General features: G+C 45.5%; 1 long non-coding RNA gene across 2 annotated transcripts in view; it reads left to right on the top strand.

The window, feature by feature from the left end:
* The window catches only part of LOC142814452 (uncharacterized), a 512,230-nt gene that overhangs the window by 256,216 nt on the left and 240,508 nt on the right, over positions 1-15,506 (top strand). The window lies entirely within an intron of this gene.

The following is a 15,506-nucleotide window of genomic DNA, read 5'->3' as shown; positions in this document are numbered from 1 at the left end:
GGCGACATTTCCCGAACCACCAAAAGTGATTTCTACATATTTAATTACCTGAGAACAAAGTCTCCGGAAACTAAGTAAACAATGCTCAAGCGTAGATGATGCCGACCAGTCACGCAGCTGTCCGCGAGCCATGGAGGACATGCCGCGAGCAGACGAAAAGTGTACTGGTTGCCACCGACCCCAAGCTATTCCGCTGAAGTACCGGCTCTCCCCCGCCAGAATCCCGATGTGAGAAACAGGTTGGGTTCATCCGTCCGCGAGCCGCGCGGACGAGTCGCGGACGAGGGGAATCGCTGATGTGAGGTCACGTGACACGCCGTCCGTCCCGCCACATCGGGATTCGGTCCGTCGTCTGAATGCACCATAAGTACCGTCATCTCGCATCTTTCATCATATATTCTTCATAGAAGTACCGCTATCCGGCAGACACTCCTAGGATTAAATGAGAGGTGTGTACCTACTACTACAACGAAAACTGCTACATACATCGCGGACACACAACCCACGGCTAAAATAATAGCTTCCCAAAATCAACTAGAGGGGACTCTGGCGCTGCGATAGTTCAGCGACCATGGGAATGATGGGTAGTACACACATTTGCCTAGTCTTCGTACTTGCGGGCGGCGAATCGTACTTGCGGCTTCGTTTATTGCTGGTTACGGTTCGTTTTGAGGAAAGGATAAAATCTTCTGAACTTTGTGTTACCCGATTCAAAATGGTAAGCCTAAAGAAAGCCTAAAAGGATAAGATTGTGAAGCGCAAACGCTGAACAGTTACTAATTTATTTTTTCGTGAAAAATCAGCTCTAAGCCACACGAACACACACGGTACCAGAAGCAGGCCAGAAGTACAAAAAAAAATGGCAGCATATCCACAGAGTGAATGATTGAGAGGGGGCGGAGCAATCGTCCGTCCATTCGTTCTTGCTTCCGTCCGTCCATGCGTCCATCCACCCGTCCGTGCGTGTGTCTGTTTTGCGTCCGTCCCTGCGTTCGTCCATGCATCCGCCCCTGCGTCCGTTCATGCGTCCATCCATGCATCTGTCTGTGTGTCCGTTCGTTCATCTATTCAACACTACAAGTACCACCACCTCGCATCTTTTCATCATATGTTCCCCATATAGAAGGACCGCCATCCAGCGGACATTCCAAGGACTAAACGAGAGGTGGCACACGCACATTTTCTTACGGCTTGCGCTTCGGGTCTAATTCCCACCTTTAACCACCTCGAGTTCATGGTATATACTAGTTCACTGTATTCATGGCACTGCGGCTCAACGCTCGCTAAACCTTTCTAAAACTAAGGAGGTTACAACCAGCGAGTATAACGTAGCAACCCTTTCTTGTCAGATAGTGGTCAATGTACATGCTAATGGCGGCTAATGGAGATCGCAGCGTGCGCGATAACTAAAAGCCCAATGCTCCTGTCCCTCATTCCCCATTAGCAGCCAATGGCATGTACATTGAGTATTATCTTTATTGTTCAACAACGCACAGAAGAAATCTCTCACCGGCACCACCTTGGAGGTCAAAATGTTATACTTGTTACATACTACAACAGCTGCGAGGGACGAACAAGTGTCACTATAAAAAGCTTCGCCTCAAAAAATTAGACAAATGTGTGTACTACACATCATTATCATGCTGATGTGCCGTGTGTTGCAGCTCCCATAGACACTAGCACAAAGCTTTCTAGTGTATATTCGGAAACTCTATGCCTAAAATAGCTCCGCTTTACCAGGCTGTAACGCCACGTTCGCCACTTACGCTTGCCTCGCGAAAAAAAAAACTGCTGGCCAACAGCGTATTTCGCCACCCACAGCACGAGCGTTGTAAAAGTAGATTAAAAGAAGGCGGAAACATGGGCTAGCGGTTCTTTTAAGTCATATGACTACGCAACTGTAATCTTTGTCGGTATATTGTGCAAAAAGCATGCACTCGCCAAGGCTCCTTTATGGTTCCTCATTACACTGCAGGCGGAGCCTTTTTAATTTGATTTTGCTCAGCGCTGAACTGATTTAAAAGGATGGGCTCTTAAGTTATAATGACTGTATATTTTATTCGCTAACAAGCATGCCTCGTATCCCCCAAGCTGCTTTCCTTTAACTAGTTTAAGTTCTCCTCTCTAAATTACCCGGAGACCTATAACCTATGCACATACATATAATGCCAGCAAGAGACAGTCTCTTCTGAATGTCTGTTGAACGTCACGGGTTATTCAATAATTTTATTTATTATCTAAATATTAACGGTCAAATTGAATATTGTAAGACGCAATGCTTAGAGCGAAGGTATTCCGCGGCATTAATTGAGCCTGGGAGCGATATGAGACACGTTTTACTCAGCAAACAGTTACAAACACTCAATAGCGGCTTACGGAAACAACAAATATAGGCTAATGATGTGCTGTTCAGCTGCATGATAAGTCCCAGTACTCTCTACAGCTGAAAACAAGCCCGAAGCCCGGATGATGTTGTGTACTTTACAATGCTTTCTTTTTGTGAACGAGTTTAGCTTAACAACAGAAGCCCGCATGAAACGAGATTTTGTCTTCCAGTTACCAAGTCATATGCTGCTTTTTGATAGACCGAATTTCTACAAGACTGAAACATCATTTATTTTGTTGCTGTGGTGGTTGCATTTTCGATGGAGTCGAAAATGCAGTAGGTCTATGGGCTCAGATTTGGGTGCACGTTAGAGAACTCCCGGTGGTGACAATTTCCAGAGCCCTTTACTACGGTGTCTCTCATAATAATATGGTGGTTTCGGGACGTTAAACCCCAAATATCGATAAATTTTTTTTTGCATTGCTCGATATATCTTATTTACTTTCTTGAAGCTACGAGAGGGGGTAAAAAGTTAAAAGTAGTAAAATAAGAGAAAGGAATGCCCAGACTTTTTTCTTTTGTGTATTTTTAAAGTAAGACGCTCAGAGATCAAGTAAAATGTTGAAAATAATAAATTAACAATACATAGGAGTATGCGTGAAGTGTCACAAAAGAGAAATTATCTCAAGTAAAAGCAGCTGCCTACCGTTACTAGTCGATCTATTCTGTGAGCAGCACCAGTGAAACAAGTGTGAATTCACTCCATCAATTCATTCTTTTGACTGTTGTAAAATTACCCCTGAAGTACCACTTCGCTTCCGGAATTTCATTTTCTTCGATGGCCTCTCAGAGAGCGCACGTTGGGTAAAGCTACGAGACTTAAGTTGATGGAACTACCAAAACACAGCGATGTACATAAAATGCAGCAAACTGACAAGCTCAGCTAGTGTGTACGTGTTGATAACAAAACATTTATGGTATGCTCAAGACCACGACGAAAAAAAACATGAACGGCTGCTGTTTTTATTGGTTTCGACATTCCAGTTTATTTTTGAAGTCAGCAGAGTGGGAGGACCTGCTTTAAAGATGCAAATGTGACTGCGTTTATCATTTCTAGGATTCTTCTCGTCGCGAAAGGAAACCGGGTCACTCTTTGAAAAGAGTTAAAGCAATAGCTAAACCTTTCTTTCCTAAGCGCCAGTGACAAGAGCAATTCCTGACAACCATGTATTGATTGGTGGCATTTACAATCGCAAACCAAGGGCAGTAAAGTGCAACGCGTGACTGGCATCATAGACACGAATCTGGTTTGTCAGGCATTCATTTACACATGGTTGTTGCGTGTTTGCTTTTAACTCTTGACTGAAATCAAGCGTGATGTATCTTTTGGTTCGTGACGGGACCAGGCTTCCTTTATTGCTTTCACCGCACTCAGCTCCTCAATACAAACGTTGGAAGTCGCTATGATTTCAGGCGTTACATGGTAAGCGTAAGCGGATTCCAAACAGTTTTTGCGCGTATTTATTTCGTAGATTCTCTCCATGTGATAGTATTAACTAAATATAGTTATATAATGTCTTCAGATTTTTTCTTATCTGCAGATAACTCTAGAGACGTCAGCAAGGGCACAAAAAGGAAGAAAACGTGCTTTGCATATGCTAAGTGAACGCAAGCATGACGCAAACTTTAGGTCGCGATGATCTTGTTTTTCAGACATTCCATGTGTGATGAGCAAGCGTCATAGGGCCTTCTCGTATAAGGCTACACGTAGTGCAAATGAAAAATGTGTGGTGAACTTGAAAGGTAATTATCATAGGTTCAATCAATTTGTATTTGTGAAGATATCTTGTAAAAAGAGTTGCTTTTGGAGCAGAAATACTGTGCACAATTTCTCTAAGGAGTAAGCAACAGCGGAATTGCTTCAATGTTCGTATGGTAATTTTAAATGTAATTGATAATAATTTCTGAGGGTTTAGTAATCAGTGGCACTAGTTCTGTTCGCAACGACAAAAAGTGCATGGAGGGTGACGATGGTCTACAGGAGGATCATTAAAAAGCCTGTAAAAATTTTGTTCACTTGTCGTTGTTGCGTTGTGAGCAAGAGTATAATTGCATTTTTTATTGATATTAAAAGCAAGCAAAGAGAACGTGCAATTTGTAGAGTCTTTCTTGTTCACTATTCTTCTTCTTTCTTTTTTGCACATAAATTTTACATTTCCGTGTCTCAGTGTAGGTTCCAAGATATGATAACTGATAAATACCCGCAACTTCACGGTTTTTTACTACTTTCCGCACTTACCTACAACTCAACAAATTACAATTCGTGCGTAGCATGCCCGAGTGCTCGACAGATCACAGGGCGATGATTAGGGTTAGCTGGTGGATGTGAAATTTTCTAAAACAGCACATCTTCAAAACGTGAACACGGCGTATAGAGGTATTGATGTCAGCGAGCAACGCAAAGAGCTATGTGCATTTGATGTCTGTAAAGTCTCAAAAGTGTGTGTGTACTTATTATATACTATTACCTAAGTTCACTACATATATCTACAGTTTACTCAGGGCTGAGGGGAGGGTGGGAGCACGGCTACAGCGCAGGTGCACAAAAAACTTGACAGCCACCACAGCAGTGCGCTGCCAAATGGCACGGTGTATTATGAAGTTCCTTCACCTTGCTGTTCTTTGTAGATGTGCATTGAATGCAATTGTGGATGTGCATTGAATGCATTGAATGCATTGAATGCAATTGAATGCAATTGAATGCTACGAATTCCACAATGCAGAATGCGTCGTTGATATAAAGACGTGCCGTGCACGCCGCCACAGGCTTAACGTGCTGCGAGCTCGCCGTCCGTAATAAAAGATCAGAAACGAGTGTCGTCACTTTCTGCAGTTTGCGGCACAAAAGTTCACTTAAAACAGAAACGGCAGCTTCTGTGTCGACAAGAGCGTTCGTCGCGACACCATCAATAATAACCGCGATCTCGTTCGGAGGCGAAAGATGAGGCCTTGGAATTTTCGACGAGGGCGCAGTTTGTGCCTCAGGAACTGCGGCTCTTAGTTTTCCTCTTGCGTGGGGTTAGTACGGCGGAGCATAGGAGAAATGGAGCGGCGCCGGGGAGGAGGAGATCGACGAGAGAGGGAACTAGCACGGTGCGAATAAGCGCCCGATGAGTCGGCGGAAACAGGGTAGGTAGTCCAGGTTGGGGATGTAATCATTGGAATAAACACTGCGCTGATGGCGACAGTGACGTGCAACATGGCCAGGAATGCCACAGGCGTAGCAGATTGGCCTGTTGTCTGGACTGCGCCAAGGGTTGTGAGGTGGTCCGGGAGGCGAGAGGGGTTGAGCGAGAACCGGGTGTATTGGGTGAACAGGGCGTGGTGGCGAGTAGATGTTGGTGACTGGGGCGTATGGTGTTGGCGTCGGTCGATCATAGGAACGGGTAACGGCCTCAGCATAAGTAAGAGGTGCTACAGGCTGCGTTGGTGGTTCAGGTGGTGGAACCGCCTCAGCAAATTGAGTTGAATGACACGACGGAGCGAGTGATCCAGTGCCGTGGGACTCTCGGTGACAGACGAGACAATAGAGAGCTGACGAGCCACTTCCTCAAGGATGTATTGCTTAATTTGCGGCAGTAAAGTGGAATATTCAGCGCCAGTGCTCTTAGCTTCCAAAGATGAGAGTTCCACTGTGGTAATTTCATCACGACGGGTACAAAGGCGCTCTTTGCGCAGCTTGTCAAAGCTTTGGCACAGTTCAATGACTTGCGCTACTGTCTGCGGGCACTTGGCTACCAGCATATGAAATGCATCGTCATCTATGCCTTTCAGTATGTGCCTTATATCGTCAGACTCTGCCATATAGATGCATCCATGCGCTTACAGAGATCAATGACGTCCTCAATATAACTCGTAAACGTCTCAGCGTTCCTTTGGGCTCTGGCACGGAGGCGATGTTCGGCGCGAAGCTTGCGCATTCCAGGCCGACCGAAGAACGAAGCGATGATTTGCTTGAATGCCGACCAGGTGGTGAACTCGGCTTCATGGTTGTAGTACCATAGCTTCGCCACATCGGTCAGATAGAAGCTGACGCGCGTCAACTTAGCAGGGTCATCCCATTTGTTGGGACCGCTAACAAGCTCAAATACTACCAGCCAGTCTTCGACGTCAAGCTCGTCGGTGCCGCCGAACATCGGAGGGTCATGTTGACGAAGCGTCTCAGCACACATGGCCGTAGGTGGTGCTTGGGAAGGAGCGGCATCCTCGATTATTACGGATGCAGACTGTAAAGTACGGTTGCGGAGCTCCACGACGAAAAGGGGAACGACCCAGCACCTCCGCCAAATGTAACAAGCGTGTTCTTCGGAGGAGTTTCAGCAAGAAACTCACCAGGGCAAGCAAGACAGCTGCAGCAGAGAAAACAGGAGGCCGAGAGCGCGACACTCGAGCTTCGTCGTCTTTTCTCTCCCTGGCACAGAGCTAGCGCTGATGTGCACCGGTACAACTTATTTATTAATTTATTTATTTATTTATTTATTTATTTTCATTTAAGTATTGCCAGCCGCTCATGATTTGCATTTAGCAGAAGTGGTCACAAACATGCAAGAGTGATGACGAGAAAGCTCTCAGTGTTGAACGTTATACGTGATGAAACGCCATACAATTGAACAATTCGCATCGCTTGCCAATGGGCAAAAGCAGTTGCACACACTAGAAGCCTAATTTATAGTAAAAAAATGGACGCTTGAGCAAATAAATAAACACTCCTAATAAGTACGTCAGGATTATGGATGTCGGAATGTGGTGCTGCAAAACGTTGGCATGTGGCATACGCTGAAGTATGTTGTGTTCAATATTCGTGTAGGATTGATGCTGGAGAATGATAGGGCGCAAAATGGCTCTACAGCGTCAGAGCCATCGTAACTAATGTCCATACACAAATAATTCTATAGAAGGCAATGTAGAAAACATCAGTACAAAATTTAGTCACAAGGACCCGAACGCGCCACTTTCGGATCATGAGCCGGGCGTTTAACCCCTATGCCACTGTGACAAAAGTTTTAATTCTTGTAGAGGGACGGGGGAGCATGTTGATTCACGTTTTAACTTCACCTTTGCATGTTGCGTATTTGAGACAGAAGCGATCCACACTTTCTGATAAAATTTGCATATTTATTAAGCACAAAAATACTGTTGGTAAGGAAACGCATGTTGATTACGGCCACAAACAAAGCTTTCTGTCACTATTCGTTACGTGACTCCAAATAAACATCAAATGAACCGAGCAGCAGCTGCAGTTTACCAGGTCTTACTGCTATGTTTATAATCCGTTTTTCACTCCCTGAAAAGGCAACATGTGCTGAGACTTTGTGTCCAGTCTAACCGCATTCAATCAATAAGCACGTAAAATTCATTGAGTACTGTGGCGTCAATGTGCGCAGCGCGCAACATGGCCGTGCCAGCCAAGTCATCCTAATAGCTTTATCAATAGTCACAACTACATAACGGCTTAGACAAACAGAAATTTAGCACAATTTTCTATCCGCTATTGATATCCGCGATTTGCTATTAGCGAAAGTCAAATAGTGGTTTGGCGACGTGTATACTGCAGCAAATATTATTATGTTATAAAAAAGATAATTGCTTGAAGCCACCGTTTCATCATGGCAAGTAAATAATAAAACAAAAAAGTGTGCTAAACTATGTAAGAAAAATACTATTGACCGTTCCACATACCGATCATTATCTCTCTTCCTAGCGTAGGACTCCCCAAAAAGTAGGGTTCGCAAATTCTTTTTTTTCCCGAAACTCATCCTGAGAAATCTTAGAGTGACTAATCCTACCTCGTTTTTTGATACGCTGAATGCATCTGAATTAGTTCGAATACGGTTTTTGTGATGAAGAATATAGGAAATATTGGTGGCAAGAAAACTAAGTTATCGTAAATATTGACGAATATTGTCGCACATTTTCTACAGTCTCGCAATGTGCTTTTATCAGATAGCATAAAGTTACCAACTTGACCACGTTCTCCACTCTGTCATGTACGCTTCAAAGGAAATGCTCTCGACATAAAAAAAATCGCTATAACACAGGCGTGTAAGCTCGACACTTCATCGAAAATGCGCGCGACAAACAGTTCCAGAACGTTTCCTCCTTACTGAGAATAGATTTGTTCCCTTCACGAGAGAAGTTATAATATGAAATGTCGTTTGTGGAGTGTTCTCTTATTCTGTCCGCGTTACCCATTTTACGACTCGCGCATTTGCTCTGTGTTCGCAATGACAGGATTTATTTGTACTGCTGAGCTTTACTTGAATTGATACTTCCACGTCTTCTCCGCATGTCAAGTGATTTGGGTTGTCGGTAGTGAAAGCATTTTTGGGCGTACTTTGCCCTTCGCGCTTGGCGGTCTCAACAAACGCGTCGGGAATTCATGCTTGCAGAGCTCAAGCCAAAATGTCAAACTATATTTCTCATTTCATCACATTCGGTCATTCTTCTCTCTAAGAAAACAGCAGGAAACTATAAAAGCCTCGAAGAAGAAGGCCGTGTCGTGTCATGTAGTTCACTGAATAGCTTTCAACGTTACAAAACATGCATACGTATACGCATAGTATAAACAGTCGCCTCTCTTCTGTCCAGATGGCCTTTGGAAATATAAACCCTAGGTTGTACATGGTATATGCAATTCAGCCTTTAAAGGCAGCCTGTGGAAGGAGTGTAACTTAGCACTGCTGCTAATACATCCCTTTGCTTGCACGCTTGGAACCGGTGGAAGTGTCGTAAGCCACGTCAAGGAAAATAAAGTGTGGCTACCAACCTCACTCACGGAGGTCCACGAGACGCACTCGGCGAAACTGGTATCGATGTACACGTGTGTTGCACCACAGCGCACAAATCGTCTGTTCAATGAAAGCCTCACGCATAAATTACAGGAAGTGAATTCCTGCATTCAACTTGTATCAATTGCCTTTGCGCCATACTGCCCAACACCGCTTAGCGTTTCGAGTTTCGAGTTTGAAGTTTCCAGAAACTCGCAAAAATAATTACTTCTAGTCAGATGTTGTAATCGAACCCTGCACATTGAGAACAATGTCTTGCAAAAAAATTTATTTCATTCATTCATGCAACCTAGTAAACTCATATCCCCGCCGTGGTGGTCTAGTGGCTAAGGAACTCGGCTACTGACCCGCAGGTCGCGGCATCGAATCCCGGCTGCGGTGGCAGCATTTTTGATGGAGGCGGAATTGTTGTAGGCTCGTTTGCTCGAATTTGAGTGCACGTTAAAAAATCTCTGGTGGTCAAAATTTCCAGATTTCTTCCCAATGGCGTCTCTCATAATTATATGGTGGTTTTCGGATGCGAAACCCCATGTATCAATCATTAGTCAACTAATGCGTATTACATTGCACCCTAATGTCTATATTTTCACAGGGCCAAATTCTTTTTGCATAAAGTATTCCACAATTTTATGCTGGACACGAGGCATCAACCTCACTATATAATCTTAGTCTGAATTGACTTCTCCGTTGCCATCAGAGCATCGATATGCCTAGTAGCCTTTGCTTGAATTTTGTGGATCTAGCATGTGATTCGGGGTCACAAAGAAGTGAAAACTTTCCATTAATTACCTGCCCTCTGCAACAACAAGAAGCTGCTTGTATACTAATGTTCCCAAAGAAATGACATCTTTGTGAAGAGCATACGCGTAGCATTTAGCAGGACAAACGTTCATGCTTCTGAGGAACAATAATCATCCTACGTTTGTTCTATGCGTCGTAAAATATGGCGTTTCTTGTGCCTACATTGTGTCATAGCTAGAGTCGCAAAGCGGACTACGTTGTCTTTGCTGAGAAACCATTGCTGTGTTCTCTTAACTTCTTTCGAAATCTATAGAGCAAGAAAAGAAAACGAGAAACAGTTCGTTTAACGTTACCACTATGGTCACCACTGATAAAACGCGGCAAAAAAAAAGAGACTCTGTGTAATATTTATCCGGAAACCTGTTGTTCCTAATTATAATTACTGTTCAGAAGAAAGCATACGCGAGTGACGCATTACCTGAGACGTCGGTGTTTTTTGTACGTGTTCAGATTCCGGTGGTTCCTAACTCATTTGTATCGTTATGGTTTGTGTCTGGTTTCAATTATGCAGACATTTTTTAAAGTATTCGTAATTATCATTGCCGTTTCATAGCGACAGCTATCATGGTTTACCCATTTTTTGTGCAACGAGGCACGCCATCAAGTGTAATGCTGGCGCTCGTGATTAGTTTGCTCTCGCCAGATTATTAAGCCCTCGTTCAGTTTTCATTTCTCGCGAGGTGTGGAACGGCTGGTGGATAGTTTCTTGAGCCTGAAATAAGATCATTAATTCCGGTCTGATACAATATAACGGTCGCGATATCTACAAGCGCCACGCACTTTTTTTACTCAAATGGCCTCGCTTGAACTGCTCCTTATGCGCTCACTAATGCCAGCCCGGACAAAAAAAAAACTTAAATCAGCACCAGCACTTACAAGATGGTAAAGAAAGGGAAATTGGAGTTACTAATTGAAGGGGCATAAATAGGTCTAAAGTTGCTGCTACACTACTCAATTTTAGGAGAAGGGATGTAGTGCATGTGGGAACAGGGGACGGAAGGGGGTTGAACGTCATAAGGGCCTTCATACACACCATGTTAATGTTCCCACTTCTAGGGCATCGCTATTGGTCTGTAGGTGATCACGCAGTCAATCCTGGAATGAAGGAATGAGGTCATCGTTGAAATATTCAAGGACAACACAATTGCATGAGAGACTTTGGACTCGTAGTGATGCCGTATGCGACACAAGAGAGCCACATTGTGACGCTGCATATAGGCTCTCTCTGCCTTTCTTCCTCTTTTTCTTTATCTTTCAATCTCCCCTATACTTTTCTATAGACAGAGCAAAAAACTCCCTACCCTAAACTGGTTTACATGCGTCCAATTCTCCTATCTGTGGTTTTCCTTCCATATGTCATTAGGAATTTCGAAGGCCGAAGAGTTCTAAACAAGCGTGTGTATTTTTTTTTTCACTGAACGTATTTGTCCATGCTAACAACTAAGTACAGCGCTGCCTTACCTGAAATGAAAAATATCAATGTCATGTTGAGAAAGCGTACATACTGACTAGGACAATAGGCAATCGATTCGCACCGCATGTTGAACAACGACTGCAGGTGACTTAGTGGTTGCGGGGCTCCGCAGTTCAACGAAGGCGCACGCCTATTCTTAGCCTCGGTGGAAACACAGCAGGAGAGCCCCTTGTTTTGTGTGATATTAGTGCACTTTAATAAATAGCAGCTGGTCCTATATTATACGGATGCCTCTGTAATAGCAAGCTAGAAATCTGAGTCGTCTTGACATTATGGTTATTCTAGAATTGGACTACAACAGAATTGATTTAGAATATAATGCACCTGTGGTTAAAACAACGAATAATAGCACACTAAATAATCAAAGGCGCCAGATAAAAGTATTTAGATCACAAGTTCTGATAATAAAGGGTTTCGAGACTTCCATAGTTCGGTATTTTTTTTACGCAAAGTCGCAATTTACAGCACGCTAGTACTTCACCTCAATTGAAAGTCCACCGCGATTGCTCGGCTCGATCACCTTGCGTATTTGGGCCAACAGCTTAATACCGTAACCAACGCACCAAGCCGGTGAAATTTCTTTCTTGGCCAGTAATTACGCGGTAGTGGGATGGCAAACAATACACGTTATTCTCATAAGTGTGAAAGCTCGTACTATAGGTTTTGGTTCGTGCTGGCGAATTTTACAGCGCGCTAGCATAAGAGAAAAAAGTGGCACACAGTAGAAAAAGCCCTGAGTCAAAGTGATGTTTAATTTCTAGAGAGCTAAATTATATAGCCACAAATAAGAAAACTGAGAGGCTTAATTATTTTACATACGTGGTCATGATTGTCTCACAGACCAGCGAGAAAATCACACCCATATCGTGACAGTGCCAATGAAAAAGTGCTTACGCGCATATATATATATATATATATATATATATATATATATATATATATATATATATATATATATATATATATATATATATATATATATATATATTTATATATACTGTTAAGGCGTTTATTAGCCGGCAACGAGCGAGAATATACAATGACGACAGTCACAGCCAAGCACGGGCTCTCAGCGCGAGCGGCGTCCTTGTTGGTAGCCCCACTAGAAGGTACTCAAGAGTTCGACCCATTTCCGAGTTCGGAAGCTTCGCTACAATTACCCCGGGGTCGAAGAGGGAGCCGCCTGGCGACCTAACAGCTTGTTACTATGAGCGGGTCAAAATAAGCCTTCAGGCGCTCCACGTTGACGATGTCGCGCCCACGGCGGCGCATGTCCGAAGATTGTTCAACGGGTTCGATCAGATAGTTGACGGGTGAGGTGCGCTCAATGACACGGTAGGGGCCTTCGTATTTGGGACGTAGTTTGGAAGAGAGGCCGGCTGCAGAGGTCGGGATCGAGAGCCATACAAGCGCACCAGGAAGGAACGTGGGCTCAGAAGTGGTGGAGCCATCACGAATACTCTTCTGCCGCTCTTGCTCTTGCTTCGTAAAAGTCTTGGCAAGCTCGCGACACTCTTCAGCAAGCCTGGCTGTCTCGGAAATAGGTGTACACTCAGATGGATCCGGCGTGTACGGGAGTATCGTGTCCATGGTGTGCGACGGGTGCCTTCCGTACAGAAATAGAAAGGTGAAAAACCACTCGTGCTCTGAGGGGCGGTGTTTTAGGCGTAGGTGACGAAGGGCAGTATATTATCCCAATTAGTGTGGTTAGCAGCGACGTACATAGAAAGCATGTCGCCGAGGGTGCGGTTAAAGCGTTCGGTGAGGCCATTCGTCTGTGGGTGGTAAGCAGTAGTTTTGCGGTGGACAGAATGGCACTCCGTCAGAATGGCTTCTACGACTTCCGACAAGAAGACACGGCCTCGATCGCTGAGAAGCTCTTGGGGTGGTCCGTGGCTCAGTATAAATTGATGCAGCAGGAAGGACGCAACATCGTGCGCAGTAGCCGCAGGGAGAGCGGCGGTTTCGGCGTATCGCGTTAAATGGTCAACGGCAACGATGGCCCAGTGGTTACCAGCCGACGTCAGAGGAAGTGGTTCATACAAATCGATACCTACGCGGCCAAAGGGACGGTCAGGGCAAGGTAACGGTTGCAGACCGGCGTGCGACGTATGGGCTGACGATTTACGGCGTTGGGAAGTGAGGCAAGAGTGAACGAACTGCTTCACATAGCGGTACATCCCGCGCCAGAAGTAGCGTTGTCGAATGCGATGGTAGCTTTTGAATACCCCAGAGTGCGCGCACTGCGGATCAGAATGGAAGGATTCACATATCTCTGACCGCAGACTGCGGGGTATCACGAGTAACCACTGCCGGCCGTCGGCGTCATAATTGCGTCGGTGTAGAAGGCCATCACGGATGGCGAAACGGCGAGCTTGACGATGCAAGGTACGCGTGGATGACGTTGCGGATGGATCAGAGAGCATGCGATGAGCGGGCCGATTCAATTATCCTTTTCGCTGTTCAGTAGCGATGATGTCAACATCAATGGCAGAAACAGCAGCCGAGGATACTGAGCAGAGCACATCACCTTCAGGCAGAGGGGAGAGCGAGAGGGCGTCGGCGTCAGCATGCTGGTGTCCGTTGCGGTACAGCACGCGGATGTCGTAGTCTTGTAAGCGAACAGCCCAACGAGCGAGACGGCCTGAGGGATCCTTCAATGATGAAAGCCAGCATAGTGCATAATGGTCGGTGACGACATCGAATGGGCGACCATACCAATAAGGTCGAAACTTTGTAAGAGCCCAGACGATCGCCAGGCACTCTTTCTCCGTGATGGTGTAGTTTTTCACGGCTTTCGTGAGCGTACGGCTTGCATATGCTACGACATATTCAGGGAATCCGGGTTTGCGCTGCGCCAGGACAGCGCCGAGGCCTACACCGCTGGCGTCTGTGTGCACCTCCATTGGGGCTGTGGGGTCGTAGTGGCGTAGAATGGGAGGCGACGTCAACAAATGGCAGAGCTTCGCAAACGCGTCGTCGCACTCGGATGACCACGAATTGAGCGGCCCGTTACTTCCAAGGAGCTTCGTAAGCGGTGATATGATCGTGGGAAAATTTTGTATGAAGCGTCGGAAGTATGAGCACAGGCCCACGAAACTACGCAGTTCTTTGCCAGGTGCAGGTTTGGGGAATTCGGCCACGGCCTGAAGCTTGGCAGGATCAGGAAGAATGCCGTCTTTGGACACGACGTACCCCAGTATGGTGAGTTGCCGTGCTGCAAAGCGGCACTTTTTCAGATTTAGTTGCAAGCCGGCATTGCTCACACGTGCGAAAACTTCTTTCAGACGTTGGAGATGCGTGGAGAAATCCGGAGCAAAGACAATGACATCGTCGAGGTAACACAAGCACGTGTACCATTTTAAGTTGCGCAGAACGGTGTCCATCATGCGCTCAAAGGTCGCAGGTGCATTACCTAGACCAAACGGCATTACGTTTAACTCGTACAAGCCGTCTGGCGTGACGAAGGTGGTCTTTGGTCGAGCGTCGTCAGCCATGGGTACTTGCCAGTACCCCGAGCGCAGATCGAGCGAAGAAAAAAAATCGGCTCCATGAAGTCTGTCAATCGCGTCATCGATGCGTGTCAGTGGATAAACATCCTTGCGAGTGATCTTATTGAGCCGTCTGTCTTTCTTCCGTCTTTCTTCGCAACAAGAACCGTCTTTCTTCGCAACAAGAACAACAGGAGACGCCCATGGACTGTCCGAGGGCCGAATAACGTCACGTCGGAGCATATCGACAACCTTATCATTAATTACTCGACGTTCAGCAGGCAACACGCGATATGGACGTTGCCGTAAAGGTGGATGGGCACCAGTGTCGATGCGATGCGTAACAACGAACGTGCGACCGAGAGAACTTCGCCCGACATCGAAAGAAGAACGATATTCTTGCAACAGGTCCAGAAGTTGGGAACGCTGTACGGCCGTAAGGTTGTCAGCGATGGAGGGGCCAAATACATCAGCAGATGACGAATCAGAAGTGAAAACAGCATTGATAGCACACGACCGGGGACCGCGCGTGTCATCGGGTACGTCCAGGACTTGTGCGTCGTCGA

Source organism: Rhipicephalus microplus, chromosome 4, assembly GCF_043290135.1.
Source record: "Rhipicephalus microplus isolate Deutch F79 chromosome 4, USDA_Rmic, whole genome shotgun sequence".
Classification (NCBI taxonomy): domain Eukaryota; kingdom Metazoa; phylum Arthropoda; class Arachnida; order Ixodida; family Ixodidae; genus Rhipicephalus; species Rhipicephalus microplus.
Note: the sequence above shows the minus strand (reverse complement) of the source record. Positions and strands in the feature narration are given on the sequence as shown.